At 48.3% G+C, this 21,136-nt stretch overlaps 3 non-coding genes across 3 annotated transcripts; all 3 read left to right on the top strand.

Moving 5' to 3' along the window:
* Positions 1–11,396: 11,396 nt before the first annotated feature.
* On the top strand, positions 11,397–11,508 carry LOC134961664 (U5 spliceosomal RNA). Its single transcript, XR_010187947.1, has one exon. It is a non-coding gene; the product is annotated as a U5 spliceosomal RNA (small nuclear RNA).
* Positions 11,509–11,962: 454 nt separating this feature from the next.
* LOC134932403 (U5 spliceosomal RNA) lies at positions 11,963–12,078 on the top strand. The gene has a single exon (XR_010179347.1). It is a non-coding gene; the product is annotated as a U5 spliceosomal RNA (small nuclear RNA).
* A 1,675-nt stretch (positions 12,079–13,753) lies between these two features.
* LOC134961111 (U5 spliceosomal RNA) lies at positions 13,754–13,868 on the top strand. Its single transcript, XR_010187851.1, has one exon. It is a non-coding gene; the product is annotated as a U5 spliceosomal RNA (small nuclear RNA).
* Positions 13,869–21,136: the final 7,268 nt, after the last annotated feature.

The raw sequence follows: 21,136 nt of genomic DNA, 5'->3' as shown, positions 1-21,136 counted from the left end.
GAGATGGATGGATTGGATACTAGTATTGGATACCTGCCGACTGCCGACACAGAGGTAGCCACAGCCGTGAACTACCGCACTGTACACTGGTTGATAAAGAGATAGTAGTATACTCGTAACAACTAGTATGACACTATGACGACGGTATAAAGAATGAAAAAAAAACCACGGTTAGGTGGTATATATTATAATAATAATACAATTATGGATGGACGGACTGCCTGCCGACTGCCGACACAGAGGTAGCCACAGCCGTGAACTACCGCACTGTACACTGGTTGATAAAGAGATAGTAGTATACTCGTAACAACTAGTATGACACTATGACGACGGTATAAAGAATGAAAAAAAAACCACGGTTAGGTGGTATATATTATAATAATAATACAATTATGGATGGACGGACTGCCTGCCGACTGCCGACACAGAGGTAGCCACAGCCGTTAACTACCGCACTGTACACTGGTTGATAAAGAGATAGTAGTATACTCGTAACAACTAGTATGACACTATGACGACGGTATAAAGAATGAAAAAAAAACCACGGTTAGGTGGTATATATTATAATAATAATACAATTATGGATGGACGGACTGCCTGCCGACTGCCGACACAGAGGTAGCCACAGCCGTGAACTACCGCACTGTACACTGGTTGATAAAGAGATAGTAGTATACTCGTAACAACTAGTATGACACTATGACGACGGTATAAAGAATGAAAAAAAAACCACGGTTAGGTGGTATATATTATAATAATAATACAATTATGGATGGACGGACTGCCTGCCGACTGCCGACACAGAGGTAGCCACAGCCGTGAACTACCGCACTGTACACTGGTTGATAAAGAGATAGTAGTATACTCGTAACAACTAGTATGACACTATGACGACGGTATAAAGAATGAAAAAAAAACCACGGTTAGGTGGTATATATTATAATAATAATACAATTATGGATGGACGGACTGCCTGCCGACTGCCGACACAGAGGTAGCCACAGCCGTGAACTACCGCACTGTACACTGGTTGATAAAGAGATAGTAGTATACTCGTAACAACTAGTATGACACTATGACGGTATAAAGAATGAAAAAAAAACCACGGTTAGGTGGTATATATTATAATAATAATACAATTATGGATGGACGGACTGCCTGCCGACTGCCGACACAGAGGTAGCCACAGCCGTGAACTACCGCACTGTACACTGGTTGATAAAGAGATAGTAGTATACTCGTAACAACTAGTATGACACTATGACGACGGTATAAAGAAAGAAAAAAAAATACCACGGTTAGGTGGTATATATTGTAATACAATTATGGATGGACGGACTGCCTGCCGAGTTCCGACTGCCGACACAGAGGTAGCCACAGCCGTGAACTACCGCACTGTACTGTGTCTGCTGCTAATATAGACTGGTTGATAAAGAGATAGTATACAATACATACAACAATATACTACTATACTGGTGGTCAGGCACTGGTCACCACTAGTCACACTGGCAGTGGCACTCCTGCAGCAAAAGTGTGCACTGTTTAATTTTAAATTAATATAATATTATGTACTCCTGGGGGCTCCTGCTATAACAACCTGCAGTGCTCCCCAGTCTCCCCCACAATTATTATAAGCTTTGCCTTTTATACATTGATGTGCAGCACACTGGGCTGAGCTGAGTGCACACAGACTGAGTCACACTGTGTGACTGGCTGCTGCTGTGTATCGTTTTTTTTCAGGCAGAGAACGGATATAGCAGAGAACGGATATATTAAAATAAATAAAAGTTAACTAACAACAACTGCACTGGTCACTGTGGTAAACTCTGTCTGACTCTGCACAATCTCTCTCTCTCTTCTAATCTAATTTCTAATGGAGAGGACGCCAGCCACGTCCTCTCCCTATCAATCTCAATGCACGTGTGAAAATGGCGGCGACGCGCGGCTCCTTATATAGAATCCGAGTCTCGCGAGAATCCGACAGCGTCATGATGACGTTCGGGCGCGCTCGGGTTAACCGAGCAAGGCGGGAGGATCCGAGTCTGCTCGGACCCGTGAAAAAAACATGAAGTTCGTGCGGGTTCGGTTTCAGAGAAACCGAACCCGCTCATCTCTAGTTAACAATAGGGTTATTGTTGAGAGCCATCTGTGCAGAGGCTCCGTTGTTGTCATACTGTTAACTGGGTATAATATCACGAGTTGTACGGTGTGGCTGGTATGAGTCTTACCCGGGATTCAAAATCCTTCCTTAGTGTCAGCTCTTCCGGGCACAGTATCCTAACTGAGGTCTGGAGGAGGGTCATAGGGGGAGGAGCCAGTGCACACCAGGTAGTCCTAAAGCTCTCTTTAGTTGTGCCCAATCTCCTGCGGAGCCGCTCTTCCCCATGGTCCTTACGGAGTCCCAGCATCCACTACGGACTACGAGAAATAGATTTATATATATATATATATATATATATATAATAAGATTTCTCTAACGTCCTAGTGGATGCTGGGACTCCGTCAGGACCATGGGGAATAGCGGGCTCCGCAGGAGACAGGGCACATCTAAAAAAGCTTTTAGGTCACATGGTGCGTACTGGCTCCTCCCCCTATGACCCTCCTCCAAGCCTGAGTTAGGTTTTTGTGCCCGTCCGAGAGGGTGCAATCTAGGTGGCTCTCCTAAAGAGCTGTTTAGAAAAGTTTTTTTTTAGGTTTCAATCTCAGTGATTCCTGCTGGCAACAGGATCACTGCATCGAGGGACTTAGGGGAGAGATTTCCAACTCACCTGCGTGCAGGATGGATTGGAGTCTTAGGCTACTGGACACTTAGCTCCAGAGGGAGTCGGAACACAGGTCAGCCTGGGGTTCGTCCCGGAGCCGCGCCGACGATCCCCCTTACAGACGCTGAAGAGACGGCAGAACGGAGGTCCGGAAACAGGCGGCAGAAGACTCCTCAGTCTTCTTGAAGGTAGCGCACAGCACGGCAGCTGTGCGCCATTGTTGTCACACGGCTCACTGACTCAGTCACGGAGGGTGCAGGGCGCTGCTGGGGGCGCCCTGGGCAGCAATATAATTACCTTTAGTGGCAAAATAAATACATCACATATAGCCATTAAGGCTATATGTATGTATTTTAACCCAGGCCAGTTTCTTAAAAACCGGGGAAAAGCCCGCCGAAAAAGGGGCGGAGCTTATTCTCCTCAGCACTCAGCGCCATTTTCCTGCTCAGCTCCGCTGGTGAGGAAGGCTCCCAGGTCTCTCCCCTGCACTGCACTACAGAAACAGGGTAACAAAGAGAAGGGGGGCATAAATTGGCGATATTTATATATTAAGAGCGCATATATAGTAAACAACACCTTCTAGGGTTGTTTATATACATTTATAGCGCTTTTGGTGTGTGCTGGCAAACTCTCCCTCTGTCTCCCCAAAGGGCTAGGGGGTCCTGTCTTCGATTAGAGCATTCCCTGTGTGGCTGCTGTGTGTCGGTTCGTGTGTGTCGACATGTATGAGGACGATGTTGGTGTGGAGGCAGAGCAATTGCCGATGATGGTAATGTCACCCCCTAGGGAGTCGACACCGGAATGGATGGCTTTAGTTATGGAATTGCGTGATAATGTCAGCACATTACAAAAGTCAGTTGACGAAATAAGACGCCCGGCAAACCAGTTAGTACCGGTTCAGGCGTCTCAGACACCGTCAGGGGCTGTAAAACGTCCTTTACCTCAGTCAGTCGACACGGGTACCGACACAGATGAATCTAGTGTCGACGGTGAAGAAACAAACGTATTTTCCAATAGGGCCACACGTTATATGATCACGGCAATGAAGGAGGCTTTGCAGATCTCTGATACTGCTGGTACCTCAAAAAGGGGTATTATGTGGGGGGTGAAAAAACTACCTGTATTTTTTCCAGAATCAGAGGAATTGAATGACGTGTGTGATGAAGCGTGGGTTAACCCCGATAGAAAACTGCTAATTTCCAAGAAGTTATTGGCATTATACCCTTTCCCACCAGAGGTTAGGGCGCGCTGGGAAACACCCCCTAGGGTGGATAAGGCGCTCACACGTTTATCAAAGCAAGTGGCGTTGCCGTCTCCTGATACGGCCGCCCTCAAGGATCCAGCAGATAGGAGGCTGGAAACTACACTGAAGAGTATATACACACATACTGGTGTTATACTGCGACCGGCAATAGCCTCAGCCTGGATGTGCAGTGCTGGGGTAGTGTGGTTGGATTCTCTGACTGAAAATATTGATACCCTGGATAGGGACAGTATTTTATTGACTCTAGAGCAATTAAAGGATGCTTTCCTTTATATGCGAGATGCTCAGAGGGATGTTTGTACTCTAGCATCAAGAGTAAGCGCGATGTCCATATCTGCCAGAAGAAGTTTATGGACGCGACAGTGGTCAGGTGATGCGGATTCCAAGAGGCATATGGAAGTATTGCCATATAAAGGAGAGGAATTGTTTGGGGTCGGTCTTTCGGACCTGGTGGCCACGGCAACTGCCGGCAAATCCACTTTTTTACCTCAGACCCCCTCCCAACAGAAAAAGACACCGTCTTTTCAGCCGCAGTCCTTTCGCTCCTATAAAAAGCGACCAAAAGGACAGTCTTATCTGCCGCGAGGCAGAGGAAAGGGTAAGAAAGGGCAGCAAGCAGCCCCTGCCCAGGAACAGAAGCCCGCCCCGGCTTCTACAAAGCCATCAGCATGCCGCTGGGGCTTTACAAGCGGACTCAGGAACGGTGGGGGGTCGACTCAAGATTTTCAGCAATCAATGGGTTCACTCACAAGTGGACCCGTGGGTCCTGCAGATAGTATCTCAGGGTTACATGCTGGAGTTCGAAAGGTCTCCCCCTCGCCGGTTCCTAAAGTCTGCTTTACCAACGTCTCCCTCAGAAAGGACGTCGGTTTTGGAAGCCATTCGCAAGCTGTATTCTCAGCAGGTGATAGTCAAGGTACCCCTCCTACAACAGGGAAAGGGGTATTATTCCACACTATTTGTGGTACCGAAACCGGACGGTTCGGTAAGGCCTATTCTAAATCTGAAATCCTTGAACCTGTACATAAAGAAATTCAAGTTCAAGATGGAGTCACTCAGAGCAGTGATAGCGAATCTGGAAGAAGGAGACTTCATGGTGTCCTTGGACATAAAAGATGCTTATCTACATGTCCCGATTTACCCCTCACACCAAGGGTATCTCAGGTTCGTGATACAAGACTGTCATTATCAGTTTCAAACGCTGCCGTTTGGGTTGTCCACGGCCCCTCGGGTCTTTACCAAGGTAATGACCGAAATGATGGTTCTTCTACGAAGAAAAGGCGTATTAATTATCCCTTACTTGGACGATCTCCTGATAAGGGCAAAGTCCAGAGAACAGCTGGAAGTCGGTGTAGCGCTAACACAAGTAGTGCTTCAGCAACACGGGTGGATTCTAAATCTTCCAAAATCTCAATTGACCCCGACAACACATCTGCTGTTCCTGGGCATGATTCTGGACACGGTTCAGAAAAAGGTATTTCTCCCGGAAGAGAAAGCAAGGGAGTTATCCGAACTTGGCAAGAACCTCCTAAAACCAGGAACTGTGTCAGTACATCAATGCACAAGAGTCCTGGGAAAGATGGTGGCTTCGTACGAAGCGATTCCATTCGGCAGATTCCATGCACGAACATTTCAGTGGGATCTGCTGGACAAATGGTCCGGATCGCATCTGCACATGCATCAGCGGATAACACTGTCACCGAGAACAAGGTTGTCTCTCCTGTGGTGGTTGCAGACTGCCCATCTGTTAGTGGGCCGCAGATTCGGCATACAGGACTGGGTCCTGGTGACTACGGATGCCAGCCTACGAGGTTGGGGAGCAGTCACAAAGGGAAGAAACTTCCAGGGCGTGTTGTCAAACCTGGAGACGTCTCTTCACATAAATATACTGGAGCTAAGAGCGATCTACAATGCTCTAAGCCTGGCAAAATCGCTGCTTCAGGGTCAGCCGGTGTTGATCCAGTCCGACAACATCACGGCAGTCGCCCACGTAAACCGACAAGGCGGCACGAGAAGCAGGAGTGCAATGGCAGAAGCTGCAAGGATTCTGCGCTGGGCGGAGAATCATGTCGTAGCACTGTCAGCAGTGTTCATCCCGGGAGTGGACAACTGGGAAGCAGATTTCCTCAGCAGACACGACCTTCACCCGGGAGAGTGGGGACTTCATCCAGAAGTTTTCCACATGATTGTGAACCGTTGGGAAAAACCAAAGGTGGACATGATGGCGTCTCGCCTCAACAAAAAATTGGACAGGTATTGCGCCTGGTCAAGAGACCCTCAGGCAATAGCTGTGGACGCTCTGGTAACACCGTGGGTGTACCAGTCAGTGTATGTGTTCCCTCCTCTGCCTCTCATACCGAAGGTACTGAGAATTATACGGAAAAGAGGAGTAAGAACAATTCTGGTAGCTCCGGACTGGCCAAGAAGAACTTGGTATCCGGAACTTCAAGAGATGCTCACGGAGGATCCGTGGCCTCTACCTCTAAGAAGGGATCTGCTTCAGCAGGGACCTTGTATGTTCCAAGACTTACCGCGGCTGCGTTTGACGGCATGGCGGTTGAACGCCGGATTCTAAAAGAGAAGGGCATTCCCGAGGAAGTTATTCCTACTTTAATTAAAGCCAGGAAAGAAGTGACCGCACAACATTATCACCGCATTTGGAGAAAATATGTTGCGTGGTGTGAGGCCAAGAAGGCTCCAACGGAAGAATTTCAATTGGGTCGATTCTTACATTTCCTGCAAGCAGGATTGTCTATGGGCCTCAAATTGGGGTCCATTAAAGTTCAAATTTCGGCCTTATCAATTTTCTTCCAGAAGGAATTGGCGTCAGTGCCTGAAGTACAAACTTTTGTCAAAGGTGTACTACATATACAACCCCCAATAGTGCCTCCAGTGGCACCGTGGGATTTGAACGTGGTTCTAAATTTTCTCAAATCTCATTGGTTTGAGCCTTTAAAATCGGTAGATTTAAAATACCTTACATGGAAGGTAACCATGCTGTTGGCCCTGGCTTCAGCCAGGAGAGTTTCGGAGTTGGCAGCTTTGTCATACAAAAGCCCATATCTGATATTCCATTCGGACAGGGCAGAATTGAGGACACGTCCTCAATTTCTCCCTAAGGTGGTTTCGGCATTTCACTTGAACCAGCCTATTGTGGTGCCTGCGGCTACTAGCGACTTGGAGGACTCCAAGTTACTGGACGTTGTCAGAGCATTAAAAATATATATTTCAAGGACAGCTGGAGTCAGAAAATCTGACTCGTTGTTTACATTGTATGCACCCAACAAGTTGGGTGCTCCTGCGTCTAAACAGACGATTGCACGTTGGATATGTAGTACAATCCAACTTGCACATTCTGTGGCAGGCCTGCCACAGCCTAAATCTGTAAAGGCCCATTCCACAAGGAAAGTGGGCTCATCCTGGGCGGCTGCCCGAGGAGTCTCGGCATTACAACTTTGCCGAGCAGCTACGTGGTCAGGGGAGAACACGTTTGTAAAATTTTACAAATTTGATACTCTGGCTAAAGAGGACCTGGAGTTCTCTCATTCGGTGCTGCAGAGTCATCCGCACTCTCCCGCCCGTTTGGGAGCTTTGGTATAATCCCCATGGTCCTGACGGAGTCCCAGCATCCACTAGGACGTTAGAGAAAATAAGAATTTACTTACCGATAATTCTATTTCTCATAGTCCGTAGTGGATGCTGGGCGCCCATCCCAAGTGCGGATTGTCTGCAATGCTTGTACATAGTTATTGTTACAAAAATCGGGTTATTACTGTTGTTGTGAGCCATCTGTTCAGAGGCTACTTCGTTTGTGTTATCATACTGTTAACTGGGTTCAGATCACAAGTTGTACGGTGTGATTGGTGTGGCTGGTATGAGTCTTACCCGGGATTCAAGATCCTTCCTTATTGTGTACGCTCGTCCGGGCACAGTACCTAACTGAGGCTTGGAGGAGGGTCATAGGGGGAGGAGCCAGTACGCACCATGTGACCTAAAAGCTTTTTTAGATGTGCCCTGTCTCCTGCGGAGCCCGCTATTCCCCATGGTCCTGACGGAGTCCCAGCATCCACTACGGACTATGAGAAATAGAATTATCGGTAAGTAAATTCTTATTTTTACTTATTATATATATATATATATATATGTATATATATATGACTTGGGGTTTGTTTTATTAGATAGAGCATGTCCCTGTGAAGTGCCTTTTGGGGTTGTGGTTTTTCAGAAAGTTACAGGTTTTTTTTAATTAAGAGAAATATGCCCCATTATAGAGATCGGGCATTTCAATTTGTTGCGCCTGCGCAGTGGCCGCCAGCAGGGGGTGTACTAGAGTGCCTTCTCTTGAGAGCCGCAATATGGCCGCCTTCTCCCCGGTTATTCTGTAAATAGGAAAATAACCTCACAGGTTCACATAGGGCAGAGTTGCCACTACTAGTGCAGGGCTGTAACGTACAGTACTAAGGAAAAGCCATATACTAAAGCGGCACGGTGACCTCACCCCTCTCAGAGACACCAGGGCGCAGCACACTGTACGGGGTACACTGGTACACACACCTGTTAGCTCAGGGCAGCACTATAGGACCCTCCTGTAATGCTGTGCTGGTGGCGTGTAGTGATCAGGGCACTGGGAGACAGGCAGGCTGGTCTCCGTCTCTGCTGCCTATAGAACTTCCACCTCTGTTATATATCAAGGCTGCTCTCCTGTTGTTATGATTCCAATACTCTGGTCTGGGGATATCTTATAGCAAGGACCTGAGTACTGGAACGTAATGCTGGGAAAGGGAGTGGGAACGGGAATAGCCCCTGGCGCCCTATCTCCGTTGTCTCGCCCGTGCTGTCAGAAATCTCTTGCGAGACTATGGTTGCTTGGACCCATGGCAGCCGCGTTTGAAGGGCGGATTACGTCTGCCCAACTCCGATGGCCCCTCAGGTCTTAATGGGAGACAAAGAGAAATCCGAGACAGGGTGATAACAAGGGGCCCTCTACTAAACAACAAAGCCAGGGGCTCAAAACTAACTTAAAACTAGAGTATGTGCGGAAAACCGCCAGGGAAAAGGACAACTAAAATACCCACTTGTCCACTCTCCTACCCGGCACCGGCGAGTTCCGGAGAGGACTGTGGGAGCGGAAACCTCCGCAAATGCACCAACACAAAATACAAAATAAAGCGGCCTAGGCCGCAGCACGCGGCAGAGCTGCCACTCACGAAAACCACACGAGATCCTCTAGCGACTGTTGCGGGTAAATGAGGACTGGAAGTCTCCTTGGGAAGAGATGACAACACCAAGATTCAGGAACTCTGAGGACAGGAATGACCGGACACAGCAGAACTGGAACAGACGTCAGCAAACCAAAGCAGCATGCAGGAAGCTATAACCGGCGTCTGTGTGAGGCACTGAGAAGGTATTTAGCAGGGAGTCCTCCAATCAGAAGTTCAGAGCCTGATTAGCACAATGCCGTGCAGCTGCCTTGCTGCACGACCAGAAGACAAGTGTGTGTGTAGTTCACTTGATTGACCCTGCAACGGGGAGCGCAGTCCGTCCGTGGCGTCCCCATTGCTAGGGTCCAGGCGGCTCAGCGCGCCCGGCGTCCTAGCGTTGCTAGGGAGCCGGCGGCTAGCACGCTCGGCGTTGCTAGGCGCCGGGCCGCGAGGACATCGCGGACCACGGCGCCTAACACCTGTGTGTTCTCTTCCTCTCCTACCTCACACTGGAACTGGCTGCCCAGAGAACGAGAGGGCAGCGGCTGACATCAGAGAGGGTGCAGCAATCTGTGTGGGCAGAGCCCCTCACAGCAAGGTGTCCTTATGCTGTGCCCCGTGTAATCACTGTGATCCATACAGACTCTCACCCTGGTATGCTCTCTATTTATTATTGATTTTTTTACACTGCGGCATGCTCAAGGGAAGGGAGCAGGCACCCCCCCACCCCACCACCACTACTCCTCTGCCAGCATCACTGCCGAGCCGGTCAGTGTTCCGGCGGCAATGAGCAGTAGGCAGCCACCAGCAACAACAGTCAGAAAGCTGTTACTCCCGGCAGCAGTAGCGTCAAGCTGCAATTCAGCCAGCGGCACGATGATCCGGGAGACAGTGGCAGCACAGGGAAGCAGTACCCCCTCCAATCGCAGCACCAACCAGGAGACTGAGGCAGCAACCTGCCCCCAACAGCAGCACCACCCTGATGATATGTAAGATGCATTTTGGTGTCACAAGAAGGTGGCCGGAGTAGTGGCTGGCTGTGGTCACACCCCGGGGAAAAGTGATAGTGATTTCTTTATCATCCACTAGGGGTCACTGGAGTACTCTTAGGGATATGGACGGGCGTAGCCGAACAAAGGCACTGAATATTTAAATTTAGGACTCTCCCCCCTCCATATCCCCGAGTACCTCAGTGTACTCTCCCAGTGTTTTTTCGGTGCTCACAGCACGAACATCGGCTTGTGGGAATGCCACATGTCAGAAGATTTTATTAAATTTTTCATTTGACTTTTTATTTTTAATTTTTACACTTCCCTTCCCAGTTTCTGGAAAAACATGGGTCCGGGATGGTGCCGCTGCAAGGCAGCGCATGGCGTGTCGGTCCTCACAAAGAGCACCCTCACAGCCACAGGCGCTACAAGCAGCGCATGGCGTGTCGGTCCTCACAAAGAGCACCCTCACAGCCACAGGCAGCCACTGTCTCCTGCAAGCTGAACGGAGCTTACAGAAACCCCGTCACAGCCAGGATGAGACAAAGAGCTGGAAGGAAAATGGAGCTGGACGGAGCTTACAGGAGAAGCCCCGTCACAGCCAAGATAAGACAAACAGCTGCACCTGGAGATGAGACAGGAGCCAGGATCTGCTGGACGGAGCTTACAGAAAGAAGCCCCGTCACAGCCAGGATGAAAGCTTACATAAGTGGCGAGCAAGGTATGTTTGTCAGGGCGGTCAGCTCATGCTGCCGCCCTGTTGTGTGGGGAAATTCTTTACTGAGGCACCCGTCCACGTGCCGCCGCTAATTAGACCCCTGAGCGAGGCCAGCCGAGCCAGCCACACTACGCGCACAGCTCTGAGCGGCCGCACGTCATTCAGAGACGCCGGCTGCTCTTCCAGCGCTGACCGCCCACCGCAGCCCGCCGCTGATACACGGACACTGCTGAACGATGTAAGGCGCGCTCTTCCGGACGGCTCCCCGGCGCTATACACAGCGCTCCCCGGCTATCCCTGCACCCGCTCCCGTCCGCTGCAGGTAACAGGGGGTAGAAGCTAGCGCACAAGCAGCGCAGCTGCAGGGGGGGTGAGGGGGAGTAATGCCCATAGCAGCAGCACCAAAGGCTGCATGGGTTAAGAAATAGGCTGTTCAGTTTGGTTGTTTGTTTTTTTTAAACAATACTCTGGTTTCTCTTCAGAATGACTAAATCTTTCGCCTTTTACTAAAGATTTCCCTGGAGAGGAACAACCATGAGTTTCATGCAGCCATTTTTAACCATGTTTCCTGGTTTTCTGTTAAGGCTGCAATATAATACAAAAATCAGCAGGCAGTGTTTATATTACTGGAAGGCTAACTAAAAGCATGTATTGGGAATGCATGTATTTTACTGTATACTAAACCTGGGATATCACTGTATAATAGGCTATTAAATAGCACTGCAGCAGGTAAACTGTACTGTGATTTTCAGTGAAAGCATGGCATGAGGGCCATTTTAATCATTGCTGTTGTTCCAGCTTATAATTCCAGAACATTCCGACATACACCTCTACTCCACAAGGAGGCGCAGGGGTGTTAGTAGGAATTTTTGGTTCAGGTTTCACATAAGTTAGCCAGGTAATCTGTATTTCTACATAATTCTAGAACATTCCTACCCTACATCTCTAAGCCACCAGAGGCGCAGGGGAGTTAGTAGGAATTTGGTTCGGGTTTCATATGCCCATGTGAACTGCTTTTCACATAAAGAATACTTTGGTTTCTCTTCATATCGAATAAATCTTTTGTTTTTGGCTAAAGATTTCCGTAGAGAGAAACAAGCATGAGTTTCATATGAATATGCTGTTCAGCAATAACATTTATATATATATATGACACATAATAACTTCATTAAGTCGTGCAAGTGTCTGTCTGTTGCCTATTATGGTGTCTGTCTACATAGCGAGTAAGGCTCTAGTACAGACTAAAAATAATTTTAAAAAGCCTAGGTTAACATTGGCAATTCAAATTAAAAGAGCGGTAACATCGGAGTCTCGGAATGACTCCGCCAGCTCTAACAAAAGACAGTCTTTCCAAAGGGCCAATTTCCCTTTGGGTACCAGAGTTTTTATTTCACTGGTCTTATAATTTAATGCACGATTCTATGTCAAATCTCACACCGATAACTACGAGTGAGAAGGGTACATTAGTCCAGCACTCAGATAGTGCGGGGTTTTGGACAACCATACATAATCGTTTCCAAAAGGACGCGATCCGCCATTGGTAGATGCGTTTCTGTCAAACATTATAAAAACCCAGGATACATTTGGGTCACTAGAATCTATGTATGAAACAATGACGATCACGGTTAAAAGAAGCTGCAGAGTATATCTGTAAAGCTTCTGCTAACGCCGGTTATTTTCATTGTCGCTAGTTAAGCGCGACAAGGCCAGAGCTTGTTTGCTCCTAAATTTGATATACTTGTAACGGCGTTTTATCCCTTTATGATATTCAGCCATTACCGCATACAGTATACTTGTAACGGCGTTTTACCCCTTTATAAGAAACAGTCACGCCTTGTAACGACAGGACGTTACAGTCAGCAAGCCAGTGGTTTGATCACCTCTTTTACAATTGTGGAAGCGCGTCTTTACATGTTACATTTGCGAGGTTTCATGACTTCAACTCATACATGTCTCAGCTATTTACAGCTTAAAGTACAAAACTGCCTCTGTCGAACGGTTTGGCAGGTGGCCATTTAGTTTTGCTGGTTTATAAACCAGGCAGTAGTACGCCAACAGAGTCAGAGTTACTTATTCCCCTCTGTTTGAGCAAAACCAAACTGCTCCGTCGCAATATCAATCAGCAAGTCATTTACTACACTTGGAAAATGGATTTTCTGCGGTTAGTATTTGCTTATTGGAGCCACAAAATTTGCATAATTGCATTTGATCTTCACAATGCGTATTTACCCAGTCCGGTTTGTTCATCACAGGTTCTAGCGTTTGCAAATCGCCACAACCATTAACCATTTCAGGTCTACCGTTGCTTATCGCTTCGGGTATTTACCAAAGTGATGTTGGGATGATAGCTCATCTCACATAAGAACTCTGTCTCAACAAAGTTCCTCTAACTTGCGCTACTAAGGTATACTGCGGTAGCAGATCAAGTTCGAAAACAATCGCATCTAATTCCGTCTAAACGATGTCAATTCCTAGGTAAGATTATAAATACGGTAAATCAAAGACTTTTACCTACTACACCAGCAAGAATAATGTACATCTAGTAATTAGTGCAAAACACGCACACTAGCGGTACATTGGTGTATTCACCTATTAAGAATAAAGATGTGTTTTCAATTTAGTTTGCCACCCTTCACTCGCGTTTCCCACAGAGGGACAAGGGTGCATATACTCTGGACGACAGTCGCAGAGGGTCAGGATTTGTAGTTAAAATCAGTGACAAAGGATCTAAAACACGACAGATTGCTGTCGATAAATGTCCTAGAACTCCGTGCATTTTACAATGCAATACATGATTCACTTTCAGTCTGACCAGGGATATACTCTGGTTTCTCTTCAGAACGAATAAATCTTTCGCCTTTTACTAAAGATTTCCGTGGAGAGGAACAACCGTGAGTTTCATGTAATTTTTTGATGCCTGGCTCACGCTGGGCTTAAGCAGTCAAACAAGGCAACGGCAGTTGCATACACAACAACAGTGAGAACCAAGAAGCCGCATGGCAATGCGGCAGGTAACTCAAATCCTCAATGGCTCAGAACACCATTATGTGAAAATGTCAAGAGATCATTCCGTGAGTGGACATCTGTTAGACAGATGATCTCACCCGTCAGGATTTGGATCCTGAAAACTGGACATTAAATCCAGAGGTGTTTCATATGTGAGTCCACAGAAGGGGGTTACCCTCAAGTATACATGATGGCATCTCGCCACAATTACAAAAGCTCAGTATGTGTACAAAACACATCACAAGGGCAGTGGCGGTGGAGTCTCTCACATTCATGTGGTCATTCAGCATCGTGTATCTGGCTCCACCATTTTCCGCTGCTCTCTCCGTTGCCAAAACGGATCATAAGACAGTTCGTCACAGTCATACTGGTGGTATCTCATGGGTTTCGGAGAAGTTTGCTTCTCGATTTTCCAAGGAATACTTGCACACGATCTTGGGCCGCTCATAATACGTCCAACCTGTTACATCAGGGAACGGTCTTTTACCCATAGTTACCTATGTACCTATTACGTATGTACCGCAGCTGCGGTTGACGGGGTGAGGGTTCAGACCGCCATCTTAAGAAATGGAGCATTACAGTATCGGTTACACCAACCATGTTACAAGCTAGTAAGCCGCTTAAGGCAGCCCATTATTACAAAATTTTGTGTGCTTACATAGGTGGTAAACCTCGGAAGTATCCGACATCATCCTTCAAGTTACCCGTATTCTGTTAAACGGGGTGGGATGGAAAACTGCGTTTACCTGCACTCTCAGTGCAGATATCTGTATGGTAAACTTATTTTCAAAGACGTTTGCCTCTATTGCGTCTGTACACATCTTTCTACAAGGTGTCATCAAAGTTCAGACTCTATTTATCCCACCTACAGCGCCAGGTGGCTTGAGGTTGGGTTCAGATTTCTTACAGTTTTCATATTTTGAACCCTTACAACAAATGGGGATTAAGTTTCTCACTTTGGAAAATATTTTTCTTCTAGCCTTGGCTTCGGCAAGGGTTTTGTTTTCATATTTGGGTGCCTTGTATTCCAAGCCACCGTATTTGAGTTTTCTCATGACAAAGCAGATTTTCGGACGAATTCCGCTTTCGTATCCTTCACATCAATATACCAATAGTGGTTCCTGTGTGGACAGCACATTCTAGAATTCTGAATGTGGTACACGCATTACGCGTTTATATATGTCCCGAACGTCTACAGTACGTGATATGAATACGTTGTTTGTTCTCTATGATACTGCCAACTGGGGTTAGCCAGTTTCTCAGCAGACATTATCCAGTTGGATAATAATAATGGCTACAAGTCAGGCTTACTTTAAGGCTAAGTTACAATCGCCTACGTCAGTAATAGCTCATCCCACAGGTTCTGTGGGAATGTCAGACCCAGCGGGTCGTGGAGCGTCTACGACGCGGCTACATAGCCTTTAGTGCACCACGTTTGTGCACGTTTACACGTTATGAATGGTGGCGCCATCAGCATCTGGCTTTGGCCTGCCTACTGTTACAAGTATCAAACAGCTCTCCCGCCCACGAGGGAAGCTTTGGTACGTCCCAAGAGTACTCCAGTGACCCCTAGTGGATGATAAAGAAAATAGGATTTTGGTACTTACCAGGTAAATCCTTTTCTTTGAATCCATAGGGGGCACTGGACGCCCACCCAGAGCAGTTTTACCTGGGTTGTTTTAAGCTCAAGGGAGCTTAGGGTAAAAAGTTTTACTTGATTGATATTAAGCTCAGAGGAGCTTATGGTAACACATTTTCACCGATTGGTTCAAATTATAAAGTTCTATCGGTTATGGTGTCAACTGTTTAGTTGACAGTAAGGTTATGGGTCAACTTTGTTGTTGTCCGTTATGTTATAGGTATTCTCCATTGTCAACCTCTCTATATAGTTCCTGTTCGCTCAGTAAAAAACACTGAGAGAGTACACTGAGGTACTCGGGGATATGGAGGGGGGAGAGTCCTAAATTTAAATATTCAGTGCCTTTGTTCGGCTACGCCCGTCCATATCCCTAAGAGTACTCCAGTGCCCCCTATGGATTCAAAGAAAAGGATTTACCTGGTAAGTACCAAAATCCTATTTTCAGTGTTCCCTTGCGCGGGGATTTGATGTGTAGATGTATGGAGGCTATGTATGCATAGATGTGAGCGGCAGTGTGCGGATATATGAGAGCGGCAGTGTGCGGATGTATGAGAGCGGCAATGTACGGCTGTATAACTGCATCGGTGTGCGGCTGTATGAGTGTGATGGTGTGCGTCTGTAAGAGTGCGGCAGTGTGCGTCTGTAAGAGTGCGGAGTTGTACGGATGTATAAGAGCGGGGTTGTACGGATGTATGAGAGCGGCAGTGTATGGATATATGAGAGCAACAGTGTACAGTTGTGTATGAGAGTGGCGGTGTACGGATATATGAGAATGGCAGTGTATGGATGGCAGCGTCATAGGGAGGGATGTCGGAATGTTGTTATAGGGTTCCTAATACAAAATGGAATCCGTATAGTGGGTGGGGCTGGCACCATGGCACCACGTTGGGCTTGATGGGCAGGTAGTGCGGCAAGCACACCCAAATTGGCATATGACGTCGCCCGCAGTCCACACTGTTGTGAGGAGTCAGAGTTAATTTTGACTGTGTACTGCACTCACAGAGGACCTACCGCCCGTCCCCTCCTCGCATCTGAGCAGCAGGTCAGGCTCTTATTTTCTTTTTAATCAGGAGAGGCCAAGTGAACTGTGAGCAGGGGGGCAGAGCTACATGGAACCCAGAGGGGCTGCTGTGCTGTCAGAGAGGGAGAGGAAGAGAGAGATGAAGCTACTGCAGATCCCCAGCTGATTGTGAGGTGCCGGGTTGAAGGGTGATGTGATCACCCTTCTCCCTCGCTGCAGCTGGGGACCGCATCTAGGCTTCCTCCATCGAGGGCATGCGGCGCAGCAGTGGGCAGCGTGTAATGAGTTTGTCTGACTCATTATACTGCTGCCTGTTGTGGACACCTCCGTCTGTACGGACTGGTGTACATGCCCAGCACAGAGGTGACAGTGTTGGTGGAAGTGCTGCCCAGCTCTGACCCTGCAGGCCTCCCTGATCTGGCTTCGGCCGCTGCTGCTGCGGCCCCGAAACCCCTGCCGGTCCCCTCCATAGACTTCTGCCTGGCCAGCGATGAGGTACTAGGGGTAGCCCAGCTGCGGGAAGGGTATGTCTCTGGCTTTCTCTCCGGCAGGGGAAGGTGACAGCGGCGGAGGAAGTGCTGCCCACCTCAGACACTGCAGGCCTCCCCGATCCAGCTGCGGCCACAGCTGATGCTGCCAGGACCCCCTGCTGGTCTCCTTTGTTGACTGCCGCATGGCCAGTGCTGAAGTACTGGGGGTAGGCCAGCTACGGGAAGAGTGTCTCTGCCTCGGACTCTCTCTCACTGGCAGGGGAAGGAAGGGCTGATTCTCTGGCACAACAGGGAGGGCTGGGCTGCAGGAACACAGCACTGGAAGAAACAGGAGGCCGAACTCATGACCAAAAAGTGAGCAGTGCAGTGATCAGCCCCCTGGTCTTTCCCTCTCTCTGGGTGCAGAGCTGTATTCTACAGAGAGAGCTGGGATGGGAAGAAGGGGAACGGCACTTGACATACACATACACGCGCAACACCTGACACACACACACATACACGTGCGGCACCTGACACACACACGTAGCATCAGACACAATAAAATATACATGCAGCACCTGACACACACACGCGCAACACCTGACACACACACATATACACATGCGGCACCTGACACACACACGTAGCATCAGACACAATAAAATAAACATGCAGCACCTGACACATGCATATACACGCAGCACCTGACACATACATATACACGGAGCACCTGACACATACATATACACGCACACCATCAGACACACTAATATACACATGCAGCACCTGACACACACATAGACACGTGCAGCACCTGACGCACACACATGTACACGCGCAGCACCTAATGCACACTCATGTACACACGCAGCACCTGACGCACACTCATGTACATGCACAGCACCTAATACACACTCATGTACACGCGCAGCACCTGACGCACACTAATGTACACGCGCAGCACCTGACACAGACATACGTATTCATGCGCAGCACCAGACATACACTTGTACACACGCGGAGCACATGATACTCGCACACATATACACCCGCAACACCTGACACACACACACGTGCGGCAGCTGACGCATACACACGCTTCATCAGACACACTCATATATACACGCAGCACCTGACACACACACACACACACACACACACAGGACCTGACACACATACACAGGCAGCACCTGACACACACACATATACATGCGCAGCACCTGACACCACGCACTCACACGTACAAGCAATGCATTTCACGCCTACCTCCAGCCTCAGTTACATGCTGCTGCCGCCTACCCCCCTCCCTGCATCAGCTGCAAAATATTTTGACCAAAGTCTAAAGGCCCATACACATTAAACGATGTCGCTCTGTGAGCGACATTGTCTAATGTTTCCCCCTCCCGGGCCGGCGGCCGGCTGTACACACTGAGCGGTATGACCGCTCATATTGCTCAGTGATGTCACGCCCCCGCCAGCCCTGTATGAAGGTCGTGGACGACAGTCCACATCCTTCATGCATGCCCTACCGACAGCGACGATTGTTGCCGACCCGCGGGGCCGCGCATTGTTTCTTCGCTGGCGGCATATACACTTAACGATAAAACGAGCGATGTCGCTCAAGGAGGGGGAAAATGAGCGACGTCGCTCATTAAATCGTTAAGTGTGTACGGACCTTAAACAATTCGGTTTGGTAAATAAAATTATTTTGCACAGAACAGTGATGTTATACGAACATTTTCATTAAACATTTAAAAAATCAAATGTTTATTCTTACAGTGAAATTTTACATTTCTGAATAAAAAAAATAAATTTAAAAAAAGCGATGAAATTCCATAGACAAAAAAACCTTACGGTTTCACATGTCCCATTAAGGCTTCTTAGACATGATCGAAATTTCAGAAACCTGTTGTAACTCTTCCACTCAAACTCCAAAAAGCAATGAAATTCCGATCATTAAGGCTGACGCCTTAATGGACGTGTTCCTTGCGCAATACAGATATGGTATGCCATCACAGCCTGTGGGTAAGTGCAGATTCAGCACTCTCACAGAGTGAGATTGCTGTCACTCACACAATGGTGGAGCTGCTAATTCACAGATTTGTGTGCTCATTGGAATACACACATGCAGTCTATGCAACTGAAGGTCTGTGCAGTTTTGTGGTGCTCCCATCCCACACAGTGCCCACAACCATCCCATTCAGTCACCACAACAATGCCACCTTGTTACAACATCCTTCTCACTCCATACATCCATCTCACTTAGTATACACATTTAGCTCCCTCAAACATCTTGGTTATTTGCTAAACTATAATACCCCATCTACGGACTATGCATCTACACTTACTTCCCCTATACACCCCCATGCTGCCCTGTCTTCCCCAATCCCTACTGCTGTGTTCTCCCATCTGTGCTAGTCTGTACCATCTTTCCCCACCTGTGCCTTGTCTGTACCACCGTTTCCTTTTCTCTGTGCTGCTCAGTGTTTCCTTCTTCAACGTCACTCTGCCTCCTCCAATACATAGCACACTGTCTTCTCTCCCATCTGCACCAGTTTTCTACCCATCCATGCCAGTGTTTTCAACCCATCTGCACCATTTCCCCCATCTACACCGCTCTGTCTCCCTTCCCATACTTGCTGCTTAATCTACCCCCTATCCACACCACTCTTACCCCATTCATGTAGCTGACATCCTGAAGGTAAATTTAGTGGATCCTGCGCTCTTGGCAGGGGGATAACCGCCACAGCCCACCCCCCAGTGGTCCGGAAACGCCTCCGTTGTGCAGACCATGCCCTGCCAATGGCATTCTAACGCTGTTTGCTCGCCCCCTTCCTTCCCCGCAACCACCTCTGCCTATCAATCAGGCAGGGTGATAGCATCTCACTGGGCTCCTGGGGTACGCACGCGCAGTGCGGCCATTGCACGTGCGCACCTCACAAACTAATTCAGACTGCAATCGCTGCTGCTGCGGTCTGAATTACCCCGTGTTTCTTTGTCCCCCCCATTAGTGCTGCTTAGTGTTCCCTCTATCCACACACTTCTGTTCCCCCATCCACACCGATTTCCTCCCTCCAATCAACAACACTCTTACCTCATCTGAGCAGCTTTGTCTTCCGCTCAGACCTTCAGTTGCATAGACTGCATGTGTGTATTCCAATGAGCACACAAATCTGTGAATTAGCAGCTCCACCATTGTGTGAGTGACAGCAATCTCACTCTGTGAGAGTGCTGAATCTGCACTTACCCACAGGCTGTGATGGCATACCATATCTGTATTGCGCAAGGAACACGTCCATTAAGGCGTCAGCCTTAATGATCGGAATTTCATTGCTTTTTGGAGTTTGAGTGGAAGAGTTACAACAGGTTTCTGAAATTTCGATCATGTCTAAGAAGCCTTAATGGGACATGTGAAACCGTAAGGTTTTCTCTAACGTCCTAGTGGATGCTGGGGACTCCGTCAGGACCATGGGGAATAGCGGGCTCCGCAGGAGACAGGGCACATCTAAAAAGCCTTTTAGGTCACATGGTGTGTACTGGCTCCTCCCCCTATGACCCTCCTCCAAGCCTCAGTTAGGTTTTTGTGCCCGTCCGAGAGGGTGCAATCTAGGTGGCTCTCTTAAAGAGCTAGTTAGAAAAGTTTTTTTTTAGGTTTCTAATCAGTGTCTCCTGCTGGCGACAGGAGCACTGCAACGAGGGACTTAGGGGAGAGACTTGCAACTCACCTGCCTGCAGGAGGATTGAAGTCTTAGGCTACTGGACACTGAGCTCCAGAGGGAGTCGGAACACAGGTCAGCCTGGGGTTCGTCCCGGAGCCGCGCCGCCGATCCCCCTTACAGACGCTGAAGAACGGCAGAACGGAGGTCCGGAAACAGGCGGCAGAAGACTTCAGTCTTCATAGAGGTAGCGCACAGCACTGCAGCTGTGCGCCATTGTTGCTACACGGCTCACGGATCTCGGTCACGGAGGGTGCAGGGCGCTGCTGGGGGCGCCCTGGGCAGCAATATAGAGTACCTTAGAGGCAAATAAATACATCACATATAGCCATTAAGGCTATATGTATGTA

The sequence above is a fragment of the Pseudophryne corroboree genome, chromosome 1 (assembly GCF_028390025.1).
Source record: "Pseudophryne corroboree isolate aPseCor3 chromosome 1, aPseCor3.hap2, whole genome shotgun sequence".
NCBI classification, from domain to species: Eukaryota; Metazoa; Chordata; class Amphibia; order Anura; family Myobatrachidae; genus Pseudophryne; species Pseudophryne corroboree.
The sequence above is the reverse complement of the archived record's forward strand: the minus strand, read 5'-3'. Positions and strand labels throughout refer to the sequence as shown.